We start from the raw sequence: 22,007 nt of genomic DNA, 5'->3' as shown, positions 1-22,007 counted from the left end.
AGATCTCGCCGGCCGTGTGCGACAGAAACGGAGGGGCAACGATCGACCTCCAGGCGGTGACGACAGTGGTTAGAAAATATCATTGTTTTCTATTCCAAAGCTTTTCTATTGATTATGGTGAATTACACTTTAAATCGGAACAAATAATGCAACATGATTTTCTATTTAGGTTGAGTTTGGAGGTTGTAAATGGGAGATTGAATTGGACCGAATCGGTCAGTGATGAGGAAGAGGATGTGAGTGAGAAGGAAAAGGAGGTTGTGAAATTTAAGAAAGTGGAAAAGATAGAGAAACAGGCGAAAGAGAAGAAGGTGGAAAATGGTGTTTCTAAACCGCATACGGGAGAGAGAAGGAGTATGAGGATAGCTACTAGGGCACCAAGGGTGATTCGTCCTCCTACTTATGTTGATATTTCATGTGATGATGAGGATGGACAGGAGAAGCCAGGAATGAAGGCAATTGAAATTGAAAAGGAGGAAAAGGAACAAGTACCCATGAGAGGAACTCACCCCAAGTTCCTCAACCCAAGGATGTTGTTCCTGATCCTCAAGCAAAGGTTGTTCTTGTTCCTCCACCACTGGCTGTTCCTAGTGGATTTACTGGTTTTGGTGGCTTTCATTCTTTTACTAGTTTCTCTAGTTCCTTGGGATCACAGAAGGATCCTTCCATTGAGGAACTCAAGGAACAGGTTGGTCAGCTTAAGGAAATGATGGTTCTGATGATGGATATACAGGAAGGCACGGATGCTAGTATTGTTCAGTTATATGCACATGTGGGTGCTTTAGTGGCAGTGATCCAGGAGATAGGATCTGGTTTACATCTTCTCAACACTCAAGTCACAACAAGTTCCTCTACTATTCTGCAGAAGCTTGAGACTGATCCTTTCACCTCCTCAGCCAGATCCTTTACATTGATTGTTCCTTTGGTTTATCATTTGTTGGAACCTTTTCTTTTCTTATTTTTCTATTTTTGGTATGTAACCATATGTTTGAAAACATCTCTTTTGCTCTCTTTTTATCTATATATTTAGATATATATTAAAAGGCGTTTATAACAAAGTATACGTGCCACGTGTCATCCTGTTTTAGCACTAGAACCATGCCACGTCACATATTTAGCAAATATCATTACAACAAAAATATGTTAATACAAAGATTCGAACATGTGACCAACAAGAATATAAATAATAAGTCTTACCAACTTAGCCAAGTATTTGTTGTGCTTTATTACACTATATAATTATACTTAACTTTAAAGACGAGTGATTAATTCATTTCTACTACTCTTATCACGATGCAATAATTATATAAGACACTTTAAATTTTGTTAAAGAATTAATATCTAGCAACTTTAATTTTGTGGTTTTTGAATATATATTTTCCATTTGCGACACATAAAAACTATTTTCTTTTACGCAAGTTTTTTTATTTATAAAAAAGTCGAACATACATATGTTATTCAAAGTAGCATCCCGAGGCATAGCTCGGGCAACACACTAGTTATTGCTTAAAACCTGTGGAATATTAATTACGCATCTCTAAAAATTGGTTGCTTTATTTAAATATATTTTTCTTACGATTAATTGTGCATGTTGAAACTTAACTTTGAAGCTAACTAAGTTTGCCAAACGTTGACCGTGAGGCGCTATGAATATTATATTGCTACCTTGTATTTATTATTTTTGTTAATGCCAACAGGGGAAAAGAATGCAAACTTTCGAAGAATGATCTTACTTGTTTCCATGTTTCTCATTGACTCCCTTCTCCACTGTAAGTTTTTTTAAGTTAATTTTTTTTCCTTCGATCAATTTTTTATCTCTACGTATGTTTTTCTTTCATTTATTTTAATTCATTTTTTTCATCTAATTCATTTATTTTATTTTTATGCTTAGTTTAGGATTGTAAATGGTTTGATTGCTTTTGGTAAAAGTTTTCTTATGTTGTCATCACCAAAAAGGGGGAATATTGTTGATCCTAAGTTTGATGATGACAACGCAAACTTCCTAGTTATTGTTTAAGTGTGTTATTGTAATGACCCGAGATCCTTTGAAGGACAATTCTAAGTTAGAGAGTGTCTGAGTTGGACAAACTCAGCATGTGGAACAAATACAAGCAATATAAGGAGCTACTGTGAAGAATCAATAAATTTGCAAAAGTTGGAACCGGAGATCCTCAACGGAGATCCTCAGCGACATCCTCAGTGAGATCCGATCCTAAGCGAGTTCCAAAGCGAGCTCCTCATATATTATGAGGATCCTCGATGTTCCGGAGAAGGAACAATGCGTGAAGCCTTCAAGTGAAGCTTCCAGAGGCGCAAGCATGAAATTAAAGCTATACCATATGCGTTTATATTTGGTTTTATGTAAGTATTTTAATAATTTTTGTGCATAATGTGGAGCAAAAGAACATGTGTGTTTTATTACGTTTTTGAGAAAATATTATTTGTGAATAAATAAAGTTTTATTAAAAAAATATTTGGAAAATAAATAAAACAATTTTAATAAAAATAAACGTTGAATTCGTTTCAGAATTCCTTGTTTTCCAAGAATTTTTTTTACTTGTTTCTAAAACTACTCCAACTATTATCTCTGATTAAACGTGTTAAAAGTGGTTTGAAGTAGTCTCCCCGTTTCTCTCAAGTCATGTTCACGTTACTGCTCATGTTAGTGGCAGTTGAGGGGAACATGGGTAACTAACCTTAGGAAAACTCTTTTATAAAAGGAGAAGTCTTTTCATTTCTCAAATCACAACTGACAACGCATATTATTTCTAAAAGAGCTTAAGAGATTTTACATAAGTCAGTTTACAAAAGAACGTGTTACTCAAGTTCCTGTATTATACATAACCTTTATTAATTACTAGAGTTTCATAAATCGAGTTGTATTTGTGGGGTTTAAGGATTGAGTTATCCTTGAGTTTTGGGGTGTAAGGATTGAGTGATCCTAGAGTTTTGGGTTTAAGGGTTGAGTGATCCTTGAGTGACTTAGAGTTAAATCAACCGGGATTGTTGTGAGGAACTCGTGTTCGAGAGGAACTCGAGTTATTAACTATGTTTTATTCCAGGCATTACAATATGTAAAAGAGTTTTTCCTTCTTGATTAGTGTCAAGAAAGATCATCAGTTTCATATTCATGGTGTTTATTGATCACTATTCCTTTAACGTTTTAAATTCCGCAAGGAACACCCTAAGTTCCTAGAAACAATTCACCCCCCCTCTTGTCAGTTATATATATATATATATATATATATATATATATATATATATATATATATATATATATATATATATATATATATATATATATATATATATATATATATATATATGTATAGGGTCCGGTTCTCATGAAAACCCCTCTTTTAATGATAACTCTCATCCTAAGCCCTTGGATTTTGATCTACGGTCAATATTAATGCTAATTATAACTCATTAAAATTCCTATTTAACGTAAAACCAAAACAAGCCGATCGAATTTTTTAGGAAAAATTACTTTAAATAATCCAACCTTTAGACGATTTTTCGTTAATAATCCAACCTTTTGATTATTATCTAATAATCCAACCTTTGCACCCCATTAACTTTTATTGCACCAAAATGACGGAGAACCGGTTGAGAAGGTCAAATTTATAAAAAGAAAAAAAATATTAATTTCTGCCTCCTTTTTACTCCTTCCTTTGTTTCTTTCACTGTTGAGCTCCTTCTACCTTTCAGCCATGGTCTCATGAAAGAACACCATAATTTCCGCCCCTTTATACACTCACAACACCCAAAAATCTCCCATAAAATACCATAAATCAATGACCATAACCACCGCAAAAGTACCACGAACCCAATCAGCCTCGAATATCTCCTATCTTTCTCTCTCGTTCCCCTGTTTTTCTCTCTCCTCCGCAACACCGTATCCCCCTACGAGCATCCTCGTCCCCCCCTCCCAGCTACCACCAGCCCTATTAGAAAAGCTACCCTGCCTCCATGAAACATAGACCCTACATGGAAGCTGTGGAGAGAGAAATTGAGCAGTCGTTAATGGCGACAACGACGATGACACACAAGAGTTCAGATGATTCAAACTTTCTGTAAATCAAGATGAAGCAGAAGCATCAAAAGACAAAAGCCCCAAAAACTGAAGAAGCAAAAGGGTGTATTGGGATTTGATTTTATTCGATTTTGATTTTGATTTTGATTTGATGAAAAGTTTAAGTGATTTTGATTGATACCAAATGTCTGGAGTTTAATTTCATTAACATATTAGCAAATTTGCGGTATTTAATTTGATTATTTTTTTTTAATATATTGATTTTAATTTTGATTTGGATGAATAGAGTTTAATGTTGAAAGAGGAGGGAGGAAGGAGGAAGAAATGAAAAATAAAGAAAGTATTTTTTTAATTTTTTTTTCTTCAAATTATAACGAATGGTTGTATGACACGTGGTATGTTACCTGCTGTATCAGGTTAATGACCGGTAAGGTGCAATAAAAGTTAATGAGGTGCAAAGGTTGGATTATTATATAATAATTAAAAGGTCGGATTATTAACGGAAAATCGTCGAAAGGTTGGATTATTTAAAGTAATTTTTCCAATTTTTTAACACTCCTTCCCTTATCAAGAGTCTCCTCGCACTGCAAATTTCATCTAGCAATTATCTTGATAATCATCAATTCATCAACATTACGCAATCATATTCTTCAACTAGTTGTTACTGTCGTCAATCATCTTTGTTGTCGTCGTAGTCGATAAGATTAATGATAGAGGAATCAATGGCGACAAATCAACTCTTACCCGAAGGTATAATTATTTTCCCGATAATCAACGCCATTATATAGTTCACTGTTGACATTCAGAAGGTATTTTCAATTTGCGTTGTTTAATAATCATCTACACTTTCGAACGTAACTTGTATAATCATCTACACTTTCCCATAACAATGTATGTATAACTACAAAATACTTTTTTAGGATGAATGAATCTTCATGTTTACGCCCTTAATATGAAGGAAAATTTGGTAATATTAATCAAACCTTTGACCGATTTTCTTTTATTAAGCCCACCTACGACATATTTTTTAATAATCCCACCTTTATTACCTAACAACTTTTATTGGGCCCAACAGGTCATAAAACTGTTGTAAGCGACATTATTTCTCTACATGGCAGTACTCTCTCTCGATATATTCAGTCATCATCATCAATTCATCACCATCTCGTTGACTTTTTCACCGATTACCGGCCACTTAGGCCCAATAAAAGTCGTCGGGTAGTAAAGGTGGGATTATTAAAAAATATGTCGTAGGTGGGATTAATAAAAGAAAATCGGCCAAAGGTTGGATTAATATTACCAAATTTTCCTAATATGAATGACATTATGAAGATGATTATTTTATGGTGTTAATTTTTTTTTGTAAACCTACGAAATAGTTTATAGTGTTTATTTTGTTTGTATACCTAAGAAATTATTTTATGGTGTTTTTTTTTTTTTTTCTGTATACCTACGAAATTATTTTATGAACGACATCCAAATTTTCGTTATATATTTATTCAATTTTATTTTACATCAAAAACATTTATTATTTTTGAAGGTTCTAATGTGGATGAGATTCATCAAGAAGAAGACGAAACGAGCCTAGCCATCACCAATTACAATCTGAAAATGAAGAGCGTGTTGAACGTCAAAGGAGGAGAAAATGAGACGCCTAACAAATGCAGAAGCCCTATGAGTATAATTAAGGAGTGGGTTCCTGTATGTGAAGATAATTTGAAACCTCAAGAAGGTATGGAGTTCGATAACCTAGAGGAATGTGAGAAATTCTACAAAAAATATGCTCATCAAGTCGGTTTTAGTGTCCGTAAATCATCTACCAAAAGGGATAAAAAAAACTGGATTGTTGAAGTATAAAACTTGTGTTTGTGCAAAAGAGGGTTTTAGAGAAGCTAAATACGCAGGTAAGCAAAAAGTACGAAATGCGAAATTGAGTAGGGAAGGGTGTGAGGCTTTGGTTGGTTTTAACCGAACGCCGGAGGATAAATATGTAGTGTACAAGTTTCACGAAGGTCATACCCATTTACTTGCAACCCCTAGAAAGCGTCACATGCTAAAATCAAATAGGGAAATGACTAATGTCCATAGATTCTTGTATAAGGCATTTGCTCGTGCCAATGTTGGCGCATGTAGAGTGCATCGTTACATAAAGGAACAAGTTGGTGGGGATCAAAATGTTGGATGTAGTAAGCATGATTAGAAAAACTTCCAAAGAGATTTGAGCCTTCATATTAAAGATTATGATGTTGACATGTTTATTGAGAATTTCAAGAGAAAACAAAAAATCGATCCTTCATTTTATTTTGCATATGAGATAAACAAGGCCACACGCCAATTGAGACATGTGTTTTGGGCAGATGACATTTCTAGAAAAAATTATGCATTATATGGAGATGTTGTGTCATTTGATACTACTTATGACACTAACAGATATAAGATGATCTTTTCTCCATTTACTGGTCTTGATAATCACAGACTTTGTATTACATTTGGAGCAGCATTTTTGGGGGATGAGAAAGCTGAATCTTTTTCGTGGTTATTTAAAAAGTTCTTAGATACAATGGAGGGTCATAAACCTGTTTGCATCATCACTGATCAAGATCCTGATCAAAAATGTTTTTGACACTTCTACTCATAGGTTTTGCATATGGAATATAATGAGAAAACTTTCAGAAAAGGTGGGAAGCACTTTGAGTAGTAATGAAGTTTTTAAGAACCAATTTAAGTCTTGTGTGTATAATTCAGAGACAAAGGAGGAATTTGAATCATCTTGGAAATCAGTTATCAATGAATTTGAGTTTCAAAATAATGATTGGCTTTCTCAGATGTTTTCAATTAGGAACTTGTGGATACCAGCTTATTTCAGAGATGTTTTCATAAGAGCTATATTATGGACAACGTCGAGGTCTGAAAGTGAAAAGTTTTTTTTGTAGTTTCACAAATCCGCTTTGAGTCTAGTGGAGTTCTAGATGCAATTTGAGAGTGCTGTAGAATCACACAGACATTCTCAATCAATGTCTGACAATGATAACTTTTCTTTAATTCCCGAACTAAGAACAAATAGGGATTTGGAGAGACATGCAAGTCAAGTCTACACTTTCACTAACTTTTACAAGTTTCAAGAGCAGTTGTAGCTTGCTTGTATGGATTGTAAAGTTGAGGACAAGAAAGAGACAGAAGAGGGACTAGTTATAACAATATCTAATCATGCTCGAAAAAATGGGAAGATGCGTGAGGTTGTATATAACTCTCTCAGTCATGTGGCACGCTGTTCGTGCAAAATGTTTCAATGTGAAGGCATTCCATGCCGACATATATTATGCATTCTGAAGGGAAAAGGTTTGTCTGAAGTTCCAGGTTGCTATATCTTGAACAGATGGACCAAGATGGCAGCAAGCAAGTCAATTTTTAACGTGTCTAGTAACCTTTTGGAAGGTTGTTCCAAAAGAGATAATGAGGATAAGCTCATTTCTAATAATTGGTTGGAATTCATGAACTGCATGAATTTGGCAGGAAGAGACCCTGATAAACTAACTCTTATCTCAAATGAATTACAAAATGTGTCAAAACAATTAAAAGAGTTTGAGAGTAATCCCACTGAGAGCAAGACACAAGAGTTGGAATCTTTTATCGGATCAAGTGCATCAAAAGAAGTTGAGATTCTTCCACCAAAATAATCGAATACAAAAGGATCTGGTAAACGTATGAAAGGGGGAAAAGAGAAGGCAATGGAACAACAAGAAAAGAAACAGAGACATTGTAAAAGTTGTGGTCATTTGGCATACCATGATAGCCGCAATTTCCCTGCAAAGCTCTCTATTTAACCAGGTACGATTCTTTCTGTTTAATGTGTAATTTAAATTTAGTTTTCTTTTTTCTTACTAATATATTTGTTCTCTAAGGGTGTTTTGTTGCTCAGTTGTTGTTTTGTTTTCCTAGGGTGTTCCGTTGCTCTGATGTTTTGTTTTCCTCGGGTGTTTTGTTCCTAGGGTGTTCTGTTTCACGGCAAAGCTCTCTATTTAACCAAATTACCCTTCTTTATATTAATGTGTAATTTAAATTTAGTTTTTGTTTTGTCTTACTAATGTCTTTGTTTTCCTAGGGTGTTCTGTTGATGTGATGTTGTCTGTGGCTACTATTTTGGCTCTAGCTGGTGGTGGTGGTAGTGGTGGTGGTATTGCTGATTCTGATGTGGTGGTGATGGTTATGGTGCTGCTTTTGATGTGGTGTTGATGCAGTCGTTTATTTTCTACCACCTGCTGCTGTTTTTTTCATTGGATAATATGGAAAATTTTGTGCTGGTTCAGCTTCAGTACTTGTTTGAGCAATAAGCTGAAGTATGTATTATGTATCATTGTTTTAGGGTGACAGTTTGATATCAAACTCAATTGTGTCATGTGAGCAGTTGATGTACTTAAGAAGTCGGAATATTGGCTTATGCAGAAGACAACTTTATAAAAATTTCCTCCTTGTTGCAAGGTTAGATAATGTGACTATTGGATCAAACTAAACATCATTAATAATGATGTCAATATGGGAATTGTATTATGCTTCAGATCAATTCACAGGATACTAATTGCTAGATCAATCATACCAATCATGATTCATGAGGAGGCAACACTGGCACAAGAAATTAGTATCTGGCCTGCAGTTCTACCAGCCTGACAGTATGTGTTCATCTGAAATCGTTTGAGTCGGGTTTCACAAGTTTGAGTTGTAGAGATGAAGAAGAGAATCCTAATGATTTGGGGTTTCACAAGTTGGGCTACTGGTCTAACTAGTCTACACTCTAGTAAACTGTCAGGCTTGTAACATGTAAAAAAAAAAATTCTTTTTAATAATCAGGTACAGAGTGAAGCCATCCATAGACCATGTCAATCAGTTTCTCTGTTTTCCATATTCATTAGCGAGTTTGCATCCCTTCGGCTCGATGGCATGTCAATTGCATGTCAGATTTCCAGTCATAGATAAATATGCTTACTTAGTGAAGTTTATTTGACCTAACATCTAAATATGTTCAAAACTAGCAACTTGATTTCGGGGAAAATTATTTAGATATTGGTAACATTCACCATTTGGATTTAACAAGATTATTCTTTGAGGTTACACGACTTACAATCCTGCAACAAATGAGCAGCGCTGAATAGTTAATTTTTTTGCTTGGTTGAGTATACCTTTAATTTGCGTACACCTAAAATCCGATTCGTGTTAAGCCTAATAGTAACGCCAAAAAACATTCAACTTTTAAGATATATGTTAAGCCTAGGAGAATAGGCTTCTCATATGTGTTCATTTGAATTCATCGGTACATCACTGGTTCAAGGCCAATTGGGGGGTTCTTTATCTCAGACTGAAGTTCCTAAATTAGATCAATTGGGGGGTTCTAAACTGAATAAGGTAATTAGCAATATTAGTTTTGTGTATCTATACAACAAGTAACACTAATATCAATAAGGTAATGTCATCTTAGGAATGGTCCTTGAAATGGCATACTCGCATACTATAAGGTTTGAAGACAACCTATGTAGGAATCGAACCCACATCCCCTATGCATATCATATGCATAGTGCTCTACCATTTGAGCTAATAGGTTCTAGCATAACTCCAACTACAAGTTATTAAAAGCAACCAAGAACAAGACTGCAGCTTTCACCCATAATAGATTTCATAATATCAAAATACAGAGCAGTTAGGATTTTCAGAAAAAATTCTTGATCTCTATAGTCTACACAGTCCACACAATATCGTGAGAATGGGATTTAATTTAAAGAGCAACAGCCCCAACCTTGAAGAGCTTAGTATCAGTTATCCACTGCAAACACAAATATACGAAGTATGATTCTTCAATTATATAATGCAGTTTTACAACTAGAGTGAATGCATAAATCCAGCTTGATCTTACCGAATACCGAGTAATCTTTTCCATGTACGACTTGTGCCCCATTGTCAGGTCATTGCTACTATACACCGGTGGATCACTTATGTCAAGTACACTATTCCCCCTTGATATATAGACAATCTCCTACACATTAGGACCAAGAGTTAATTTAAATCTCACTCTCACGCATTACCACTTCTCCATTTCCATCTAATTTCAATCCACACAACTGTACTTTCATATTTTTTGACTCAATAAACCAATTTTCTAAAATAGCCCAATCTATATAAAATTAAACTACAAAGAACATATTGATTGAGAGAACACTAAGTAAAATTGAAACTTTTAGTAATCTGAATCAATTATGGATTAAAACCCCAAAACCTAGAATTTGATGGAAAAAAAAATTAAAAGCAATTAAACTAGAGAAGCATACTTATTTCGAAAATCACAAGGCTGAATTCGTTTATCTAAACAATAAGGAAGATAGGAGAAGAAATTACCAGTTTCTTGTTATCAACGATTCGTGGATCAGAGGAGTCTCCCAAAAAATCAAACTTAAATCGGATGGATAAGCATAAGTTTTGTTTCCGCTGGATTCTTATACAATTCAAAAGGCAAGTCATTTGATTTCTGAAATGCTTGTATCTGGCCACTAGTAATACTTTTGGATAATTTTCCAATTTGCATCTTCTGAGTGCCTTTAGAAGTCCTTGGGAGGTTTAACTCTCAGCCCTACCCTTGATAATCATTTACAAAATAAAATAACCACCGACAAATTGATAACAATCGCCAAATTAACAAAATCTACAAAAGTGACCAAAGCGTAATGTGCAGGGAGGAGACAAGAATGATAATTTGCAGGAGATTACACAAGAAGAATGATTCGGAACCCGAGAGGAGAGAGAGTACAAGAGAGATTTTATTTGGTTTAATTTCATATCGCTTTTTTAGTTTTAATGAAACCGAGTTATTAGCATTAATATTGACCGTAGATCAAAATCCAAGGGCTTAGGATGAGAGTTCTCATTAAAAGAGGGGTTCTCATGAGAACCGGCCCCTCATTATAAGGTATTTTTCTTAAATGAACCTGGTCCACCTATAATTATTGTGGACCAAGCCCAAAAGAGGAAGGTGGATCTCTTACCCTTTTCATTCACATGTGCGAATAAAACAAACCCAATTTAATTTTGTTGTTGCTTCCTCATTCACTCGTACCTTTCTCTCTCCTCATTCACGGTCCAATATTTTCTCTCCCCTCATTCTCTCCATCTTCTTCTTCTCTCTCCTCATTTTCTTGAGCTTCTGTCGCAAAATTTTCTCTCGATCTTCTGCAATTCTTCTCCTTCTCTCGATCTGTTTCTTCAATTTCTCTCCTCACTTTCAAGCTTCAATTTATCTCTCCTCCATTATCAATGGCGACAAAAACCAGGGGAAGTACTTCAGTTGGAGGTCGAATAGGCCTTCGTAATTCACCTACTAGAATCGAACATTCAGGTTTGTTTTTATTCTTCAATTTTTTTTATAATTCCTTAAACTTCAGTTCGCTAAATTTACATCATGTTTCATGTATTTTTCTGTTAATATTTTCTCGCATTGTTGTTTTTTTGTGAATATACTAGAGGTTTTTGAAGTTTTTGCTTGATTTGAAGTTTTTCGGCCATAAATTAGGGTTTGTTTTACTAATTTTAAAATTAGGGTATCTAAGTATTTTGTGCTGATTTTTGCGGTTTATTGGCCTGATAAGAGCTAGTTGTTCTCAACATTTACAATTTGAAGTTTTGTAGCCACGAATTAGGGTTTAATTTTACTAATTTTCACAATTAGGGTTTCTATGCATTTTTTGCCGATTTTTGGGGTTTATTGGTCTGATAAGAGGTATCCATCGTTAACATTCACAATTTAAAGGTCACTATGCTACCGTTTTAAGTCTTACATTGTAGAATTAAGGAAATTGTAACTGGTATAATTATATGGGTTACTATACTATCTGTAATGGTCACTATATGTAGTGGAGTAGTGTTTTGGAATGTTTATTATCAACACTGATTTCTACTCATGTATTGTGTAGATAATTATCAGCAGTGGTTCAGCAACAAGTACACGACCGGGGAATCCACCCTTGAAAAGAAAGCAAAAGGTTGTGAGAGTTCAGGAAGAGGCCACCATGTCTGGTGCCATCGCAATTTCTACAACAAAGCGCAAGCGAGGTGGTGATGGTGGCCCTGTTCAAGCTAATGCGCCTACTGAAGTTGGTAATCTTGAAAAAAAAACTGACGTAGAGACGTAAGTTAATACATCTCGTTATTGCTTTTCTAGTACATAATATCCTTTATTTGTTATATAGTATTGTTTGTGTTGACTTGTGGAGTTCATGTTCTTTAATCTTTAAATGAACTATTCTAGTTGTTGCATCTACGGTTTGGCTGTTAAGTGCATGCATGTTTGTATTTTTGGTGTGTGGGTGTGCAGTTGTTGTTGTTGTCTCCGTGTGTGTGATCGAAAGTGTTGTTATAGGCTACCAGTACGAGGTCACGTTTCCTCAGTATCACTGCATTACTTGAGTTGTTAATTACTTGTTATTATTTTAGGTAGAATAGGGCTATTATGATTTGAAAAAGGGTGACTATATTATAAAGTGGTGTTTAGTTTGGTTAAGGGTCATTATGCGTAGGAAAGGATCACTATACATAAAGAAGAGGGTACATGGTTTTGAGAATTGAGAATGGTTTTGGCACATGTGTGTGGTAACTATTCCAATCATTATGGTCACTATATTTAGTAAGAGAAATTGAGGGAAGGTAAAGCCAATGTCTAACCTTATATTCCATTATTTTGCAGGTAGATCGACATTGGTGTGTCACATGTAGTCTAAACGGTAAAAGTTATCAAGTCAGATGCAGGGTCACCACTTGACCCAGAGAAACATTTTCCATAGAATAGGTAAAATTCTCCATACAAATCTAGTTTATTGTAGGATTTATTTCTTTGGTAAGTTCTCTGTTGTATCAGAATTTTGAGGCATTTACCTGAAACCAAAATTTTCTTTTGGATATACCATACACTTCTCAAGCAATAAACTAGCTTCAGGAAAGTATCTCCAGGTGCAACGAGGTTAGTGTTCACCGTCTCAGGCTCCTAGTAATCAAGAGATTTGGAAGTCCAAAATACAGGAAATTGAGGGAAGGTAAAGCCAATGTCTAACCTTGGTCTTTGTCATATAAATTTTAATGTGACTGTGGAAACCTGTCAGACAGTTGCTATAAGGATCTTCTTTCTACTAAGATCCCCTCTTATATTCCCAAACCTCTCATTCTACAATATCACCTGCATTCACCAATCACCACTAACTCAAAGTGATTTTGTTTATAGTTATCAAAGTCAGGAAATGTTATGTGATGAGATATAAATAGTGACACATGATCTCATTCATTGTTAAGTGATTTAGGTTTGTTTTAAAGACCAATGAATTGATGTTGTGAATTTGGAGTAGTCACTACATGTAAAATGACATTATATTGTAGTTAATTAGTTATTATAAGAGCCACAATGAAAAAGGGTTACTATGATAGAAACTAATGTGACTATGTCTAAAATGTAAAAATTTGTAGACATTTTCAATTTGGATTTAGCACCTGCATGACGTACTTGGTGCCTCCTTTTCTTTGAGAGAGGGTGTGTAGTCATGTGTAACTTATGGCAATTGTTCAACGTGCCTTGACCCTTAACTGAGCAAGGTGTTGCTGCTACTCCAATAATGGATGACTGGTAATATGCCTACTGCTCATGCTGCTATTAGTAACTCGGAGGGGATTTGGCTTGTTTCTAAGTTCAACATTGTCTACCATTATTGTATGTACGTGATATGCAGGTTATGCACTACGAAATAGCCTTATATTTATTATTTTATACGAAAGGGTGTTTAAGCCTATTAGCTCAATTGGTAGAGCTATGTGCAATCGCACATGATGTAGGTTCGAATCCTACATAGGCTATCAACTTATAGCTTTGATTTCCATATTATAAAGGATAACTATGTTTCAAATAACGGCTTTAAAACGGATTACTATGTTTCAATAGGGTCACTATATGTTATAAAGGGTAACTATGTTTAAAATAGGGTCACTATATGTTATAAAGGATAATTAAAGGTAAAAGAAGTTTGATCATCAGGTCACCATTAGTTGAAAAAAGGTCACTATACTTATAATACTCATCAGCAAGCCTATGTACGATGTGATTTCTAAACATAGCAGCATCAGTTTCTCTTACATCAGCGCGAACAACACTAACCCGCTTCCTGAACCCAAAGTCCGTCTCCTTCAACCCCATATTGCACATGATGCTAAACGAAATAGACCTTTCTAATACTCTGCTGTACCAACTTTCAGATCTGACAAATAAATCTCCCCTGCATTTTCCCCTTGATAAACTCAGGTTATTTTATGCTGAATGTTGGACAGGAATGTTGAAGTCTGCTTCTTTTATCGGCTCTTGCCTTTACATTTAGGATGCAGGGGTCACTACATCTTAGAAAAGGTCACTATAGTTTTGGCATCGATTTTTTCTTACTAATTTACTCCATGTTTTACATAATTATAAAGTAGCCTATGTAGGAGTTGAACCTACATCTCCTGTGCAATTTAAATACACAGTGCTCGACCAGTTGAGCTAATAGGCTTTCAAACAACACACTACATAAATAAATGCATAACTAAGTTGTACGTTGGATAAATGTTATTCTTGATTGTTCCTCAATAACAAATAAAACTGTAGGGGAATATAGTTAAACATAATAACATGTGCGGAAACAATCCCCAAAGCCAGGAAGCATGTATAAAGCACAGATTAAGCAGACTTACGTTAGAAGCGTGTTTTCCACAAATTGTCAACGAACACGAACTTAGAACTCCACTTGTCGTTCCTCTACTTGGTTCACCGACACGATCAGATCCGTCTTGATTAACGCAGCTTAGACAATCGATCAAGAGATTTGCTTTTTGGGATGAACACACTTTGGAGGCACAGAGAGAATTAGGGTTCTCTGTTTTCTCCTAGGGTTGTGTGTGACTGAATTGTGTTATGTTGGAAAAGTGGTTAGAAGGTTATTTACATAACCTTACTAACCGACCAAGCCATAAGGCAAGGCCGGCCAGCATCATCCGCGCAAGCCCACACACGCACAGCCATACAGGCGCTGGGCCTTGGGCCGCGCTGTGTGCGCTGCAGCTGCTGCTGTCCCTTGCGTGTGCGCGCGCCCAGCCAAGGCATGGGCCTTGCGAGCTGGCTCGCTGCTACGCCCAGTGGGCCTTGCGCGCTTGCGCGCCTTGGCTCGTTGGGCTGGCAGCGTTGCCCCTTTCGTATCCGCGATTAAATATATTTCCGATATATTATTTATCGTTTCGTATACGACGAATCACCGTCGTACGATACGATTTATTCGTTTTGCCTAGCTTACGAATATTCGCGATACGATATACGATTCCGATGCAAGGTCGTATCGTATAATACGTTTTCCAACTAATTCCCGAAAAGCTATTAAATGAATTTCCGATCCATTTAATCCGGTGATCTGTTACGTGTCATTGGTGTGACCTTGTAGGTTCAGTCAATAGTAAGCTGTGAGTTTAATATTCATTAGAACTCACTGATCGGAAGCATTGCTCCAGCTAGCTGTTCCGATCACTTGATCTCACTGAATTAATTGTTCGCAATTAATCTGAACCTTGGTATTAGACTTAATGCACCTTGGGTGAAGGACATATTTCCTTCAGTCTCCCACTTGTCATTCAGACAAGTGTGCATTCACATTCCTTTGTCACTTAGTGTTACTTACTGAACATAAGGTAAGATCCAAGCCATCCTTATTAGGTCCAGAAGTGTTTCTCGGATTACAGAGCTCAACTGTTAAACTTTTGCAGAAGGTTAAGCCTTAACCATTCTTAGCACGGCCATGCATTTTACAGTGTCTAACTCTCCGAGAGGCCTTGTTACACAACAACACCATATCCTATCAAAGATAGGAGGACAATCCATTCTTGCAATCTATGAACACTCACTTTGATTCATAGTACGCCCAATAACTGCTTTTATAGCCTCCTTTTACGGTGCGACGTTTAACTAGTATCAAAGCGAACTAATTCTCAAACGAGCAGACACAATCGCTCATGTTCCGAGGAACGGTTTCTAATCACCATTAATGAGAACTACCTATGACATGACTTTAATCTCTTAAAGTGTTCTCATGGTCAATCAAATATAAGATCCAATAAGTATCTATGCCAAAGATTCTGACATACAGTCACTCTAGTTCAAGAAACAGAACTAAGTAATCTACTTGCAATCTAATCTTCATTATTCATTGGTCGTCCACCTTTCAATGACCTGGATTAGGGATCCTTTGTGACTTCAATATTCAAGTTCACTTATGGGTGTTTCTTTTTCAAAGAACCCATCTTGACATCCCATTTGAATGATTTGAATCACATGGACTTATCATTTAATTCTAAACCACAATTAAATGATTATGAAATAATGAATTTCATAAATATGAAATGGTTAAACCAATTGTTTTAAACATAGATCTAACAGATGTTCTAAAACAATACTTAGAAAATCAAAGCCATTCTCCAACATGCTTGATTCCCATGGTTGCTACATGTGCGTTGTGTTTCACTTGTGGCAATGGTTTAGTCAATGGATCCGCGACGTTGTCGTCAGTTCCAACCTTGCAAATCTCGATTTCCTTTCTTTCAACGATCTCTCGAAGTATATGAAATTGCCGCAGTACGTGCTTGGACTTCTGGTGGCTCCTAGGCTCCTTTGCCTGGGCAATGGCTCCGCTATTGTCACAATATAAAGCCACTGGTCCTTTAATGGAGGGGACAACCCCAAGTTCTTCGATGAACTTCTGAATCCAAACAGCTTCCTTTGCTGCTTCTGAGGCAGCAATGTACTCGCCTTCAGTTGTAGAATCCGCAATAGTGCTTTGCTTAGCACTTTTCCAGCTTACTGCTCCGCCGTTGAGGCAGAACACAAACCCAGACTGTGATCTGAAATCATCTCTGTCGGTTTGAAAGCTTGCGTCCGTATAGCCCTTAACAATCAACTCATCTGTACCACCATAAACCAGAAACTGATCCTTAGTCCTTTTCAGGTACTTTAGGATGTTCTTGGCCGCAGTCCAATGCGCCTCACCTGGTTCTGACTGGTACCTGCTCGTTGCACTGAGTGCGAACGAAACATCCGGCCTTGTACAAATCATAGCATACATGATGGATCCAATAGCCGAAGTGTATGGAATTCCACTCATCTTTCTACTCTCATCAGATGTTCTAGGACACTGATTCTTGCTTAGATATGTGCCATGTGACATGGGTAGATGGCCTCTCTTGGCTTCCATCATATTGAACCTAGCTAGCACTTAGTCAATGTAAGTGCTTTGGCTTAGTCTAATCATCCTCTTAGATCTATCCCTATAGATCTTGATGCCCAATATGTACTGTGCCTCTCCTAAGTCGAAGTAGAAACACTTTCCAAGCCAAGTCTTTACAGACTCCAACATAGGAATGTCGTTTCCAATAAGCAGTATGTCGCCAACATACAAGACAAGGAATGCAATTTTATTCCCACTGACCTTCTTGTATACACAAGATTCGTCCTGATTCTTGATGAAGCCAAACTTATTGACTGCTTCATCAAATCGTTTATTCCAACTCCTTGATGCCTGCTTTAGTCAGTAGATGGACTTCTTAAGCTTGCATGCCTTTCCTTGGTTCTTTTGATCGACAAAACCCTCCGGCTACGTCATAAACACAGTCTCTTCGAGAACACCATTCAAGAAGGCAGTTTTGACATCTATTTGCCATATTTCATAGTCATGAAAAGCGGCAATCGCAAGGATTATCCGAATAGACTTAAGCATCGCGACTGGAAAAAAGGTTTCATCGTAGTCAACGCCGTGAACTTTCCTGTAACCTTTTGCTACCAATCTAGCCTTGTATATGTATAATATTCCATCTTTGTCTTTCTTCAACTTGAAGACCCATTTGCATCCGATAGGTGTGAACCCATCCGGCAAATCAACCAAATCCCAGACTTGATTTTCAGACATGGAGTCTATTTCCGATTGCATGGCCTCTAACCATTTAGTGGAGCTTGGGCTCGTCATAGCTTGCTTGTAAGTCATAGGTTCATCACTATCCAATATGAGAACGTCTAAGTGTTCAGTCAAGAGGACGCCTGCCCATCTGTCCGGATGAAAAATAGTTCTACTTGACTTACGAGGGGCAACAACGTTTTGAGGAACTACTCCCACTGGCTCTTCTAAAGACCTTGGAGGTTCATCAACCTGAACTGCTTCTAAAGAGTTCTGAGTTCGTCGTTTGTCTCGAATCTCTTCGAGGTCTATTATTCTCCCACTTGTCAATTTGGAAATATGATTTCTTTCCAAAAAGACACCGTCACGAGCAACGAAAACCTTGTTGTCTGACTTGTTGTAGAAATAATACCCCTTTGTTTCTTTTGGATACCCAACGAAGAAACATTTGTCAGATTTAGGTTGTAGCTTGTCCGAAATTAATCGCTTGACATATGCTTCGCAACCCCAAATCTTCAGAAAAGACAACTTTGGAAGTTTCCCAGTCCATAATTCGTATGGAGTCTTTTCAACAGCTTTTGACGGAGCACGATTCAGTGTGAGTGCTGCAGTTTGCAACGCATGTCCCCAGAACTGTAAAGGAAGTTCGGCCTGACCCATCATTGACCTGACCATATCAAGTAAGGTCCTCTTTCTCCGTTCCGACACTCCATTCCATTGAGGTCTCCCTGGAGCAGTCAATTCAGAAAGAATACCGCATTCTTTTAGATGGTCATCAAACTCGTGGCTAAGATATTCACCTCCTCGATCCGATCTTAGAGCTTTGATTTTCTTGCCATGTTGATTTTCTACTTCATTTTGAAATTCTCGAAATTTCTCAAACGATTCAGACTTGTGCTTCATTAAGTAAATATAGCCATATCTACTGAAGTCATCCGTAAACGTTATGAAATAGCTGAACTCACCTCTAGCTTTCGTACTCATAGGCCCACATACGTCCGTATGTATTAGCCCTAGTAGTTCGCTTGCTCTTTCTCCCACGTTTGAGAAAGGTTGCTTTGTCATTTTGCTAAGTAAACAAGATTCGCATTGATCAATATTCTCTAAGTCGAATGATTCTAGAATTCCTTTCCGTTGAAGTAATTCCATGCGCTTTGTGTTTATATGGCCTAATCGACAATGCCACAGAAATGTGAGATCCGAATCACTAGTTTTAGCCTTTTTGGTATTTATGTTATAAATGTGTTTGCTCGTACCTAGCACATAAAGACCGTTTTCTTGTTGTGCTGAATCATAAAACATTCCATTCAAAGAAAAAGAACAACTATTGTCTTTAAATTGAAAACTAAAACCTTTAGAACCCAAACTTGAAACGAAAATGATGTTTCTGGTGATACTAGGAACATAGTAACAGTTTTCTAGTTCCAGAACAAAACTACTATGCAAAGAAATAAAATAAGATCATACGGCTAATGCAGCAATCCGTGCTCCATTACCCACGCGTAGATCCATCTCGCCTTTATCAAGCTTTCTACTTCTCCTTAGTCCCTGCGTGTAGACACCTAATTTGTGTCTCCCCTTTGGGATGATGGCGATACCATTATCCTTGTTAGGCGATTGGAGTAACTCCAGGCGGAAATACCAATTGCTAAGAATACCTCCAAAATCCAAGGTCCAAAATCCAATCCCCGAGACCGTTCCCCTCCCGGAACTCGGTACAAAATATAACTTCCAAAATCCAATTTCAACATCCAAGTTCAATCTCAACTAGTTGACCATCCCCTTGGTTTTACTAGGCCTTTTCCACTCAAAATCATATAAGGCAAGTCAAATTCGGGCGCCGACCCACAAAACCGAGCATGCCGGGCCCCGTCCCGTAAAACCGGAATTCAAAAACCCGAGAAAGGCTTGTTTTTAGACGCAAATTCAAGTCTTAACCTCCAAGAAAACACTACACGCCAAACGTCGTACTATTCGTACGAAGGAAAACCCATACAAGACAAATCAAGGACGGCATCTTTCCGTCCTTTTTGGCGGCATTCAGGCCACGTCAGCAGCGCCCAGCACTGGCCTGGCGCCAGGCACTGGCGTGTGCTGGCGTTTTGCACCATTTCCCTCCTATAAATACCCCTCATTTCCATCGGAAAAAAGGGGAGCATAACACATAAAACGTCGTAATTTCGACATTACTCCTCACAATACAAACTTCAAAACTCTTCAAAAACACATACAAAAATTCCAAAATTCAAGAGCAATTGGGAGCTCGTGCCTAAGCCTAACTAGGTAAATCCGAATCCCACTTCAATCAATCATGCTATTTTGATTTCAAATGATTAGCAAGTTGGTGTTTTTTTCCATAAAAAACACCACTTGCAACAATCATACATGCTTTTTCAAAAATACAAACTTTTTCAAAATACAAAATACAAATTTTCAAGATTCAAGGATGTTCAACGTTGTTTGCATTCATCTCTTTGAACTAGAATCACCTTCAAGTGTGCAGTAATCAAAGATGACACCTTTTAGCATTTAAAGCTAAGATTCAAGACTCCATTTTTTTCAATATACAAGCTCAAGTTTTCAAATTTCAAAGATCCCACCATGTTTAGGGTTGTTCATAACTACCTCTCTAAACTAGGATCATTTCAAGTTCAAATTTCAATCATTTCAAGTCCAAGTTTCAATCTTTTCAAGTTCAAACCTTTCAATATAAGTTTTCAATTTCAAGTTCAATATGCAAAATCTAGGACATTTGGGTTGAGCAACCTCTCCAAAGTTGAGATTTTTGGCTTTGAATTCGTGTCGGGCGCACTTATTTTTAAGGAGCCGCTTGGAGTTCGATTCTCATCTGCCCAAGTACAAATTTCAATTATGCACCTTTCAATATCGCACTTTCAATATCGCACTTTCAATATCAAAATTTCAATATCGCACTTTCAATACCGCAATTTCAATACCGCAATTTCAATACCGCAATTTCAATATCGCACTTTCAATTCCGCACCTTTACTTGCCTAGTCCATTTCTAGGCAATGTGGACCTACTCCCTAGTCCTTTTCTAGGAGGTCATGTATTTACTAATTCCGCACTTTATTTAGTATTGTTATGTTCCTTTATGTGCTTTATTGCTTTCATCACCAACATGCTAAATACAACAAAATACAAAGGTTACATCACGCTTAACGAAGATATTTTTGGACAAACCGGCCTTAGGTTCCTTAAATCAATCTGTAAAGCAAAGTGACCACCGTACAATTAGAAATTCTATTTTGCTCTAAATTTCAAACCCACATAGTCTAATATTAGGGTTTATTTTCGAAACAATGTTGTGCCAACGTACTTGAATATTTCTAAAGCTCGCCGAATAAGCATTTTCGTTCCCGAGCCCGGATCTCACCCATCCGTTTCAAGGATTCAAGGCCTTATCCAAAAATAGAGTCATTTTGCGGTCTTCCCAAACGAGACCTAAAATAAGTTTGGTGGCGACTCCTTCGAGGTGCAAAAACAATTCAACGGTTCTCTAAACGAACCGCCGCGTGCCAACCCCCCCATTGTAGGAAACGGGGAAGATAAAAAAAAAAACCCCCTACAATTCTTGGCGACTCCGCTGGGGATTCATTTCTAATTTCAATTTCGAAAATGAGAGCAGATTTCGAGCAACCAGCCACTGATCTGCTGAAGTACTGGATGCCAGCATTGGCGCCAGGCGCAGCCCCTGCGCCCAACGCCACTGCTTGCATCCAGGACAGTGGCTCACAGTGGCTTGTTGCCCAGTTTTGCTCAACTTTTCATGTTGGGAGGTAGTCTGTTTTTGCATCTGGAAGGACGCTCCCAAGCCTCGTGAACGAGTGCCGAAAAACGGGCTTTACAAGTACAAATTCAAGTACGATTTCACTTTCAATTTCTAGGCATTTCATGCATTTATCGAAAACCATATTGTGCAAAATGAATTTCTACCTTTGCCCAAACGAATGTGTTCTACATTCGGGCTAGCC

The 22,007-nt window shown here is 37.1% G+C and overlaps 1 long non-coding RNA gene across 1 annotated transcript; it reads left to right on the top strand.

The window, feature by feature from the left end:
- The first annotated feature begins 3,480 nt into the window (after nucleotides 1-3,480).
- LOC130459301 (uncharacterized) lies at nucleotides 3,481-8,838 on the top strand. Its single transcript, XR_008918749.1, has 3 exons — nucleotides 3,481-4,786; nucleotides 5,577-7,864; nucleotides 8,139-8,838. It is a non-coding gene; the product is annotated as an uncharacterized lncRNA (long non-coding RNA).
- Nucleotides 8,839-22,007: the final 13,169 nt, after the last annotated feature.

Source organism: Spinacia oleracea, chromosome 1 (assembly GCF_020520425.1).
Source record: "Spinacia oleracea cultivar Varoflay chromosome 1, BTI_SOV_V1, whole genome shotgun sequence".
Classification (NCBI taxonomy): domain Eukaryota; kingdom Viridiplantae; phylum Streptophyta; class Magnoliopsida; order Caryophyllales; family Amaranthaceae; genus Spinacia; species Spinacia oleracea.
Note: the sequence above shows the minus strand (reverse complement) of the source record. Positions and strands in the feature narration are given on the sequence as shown.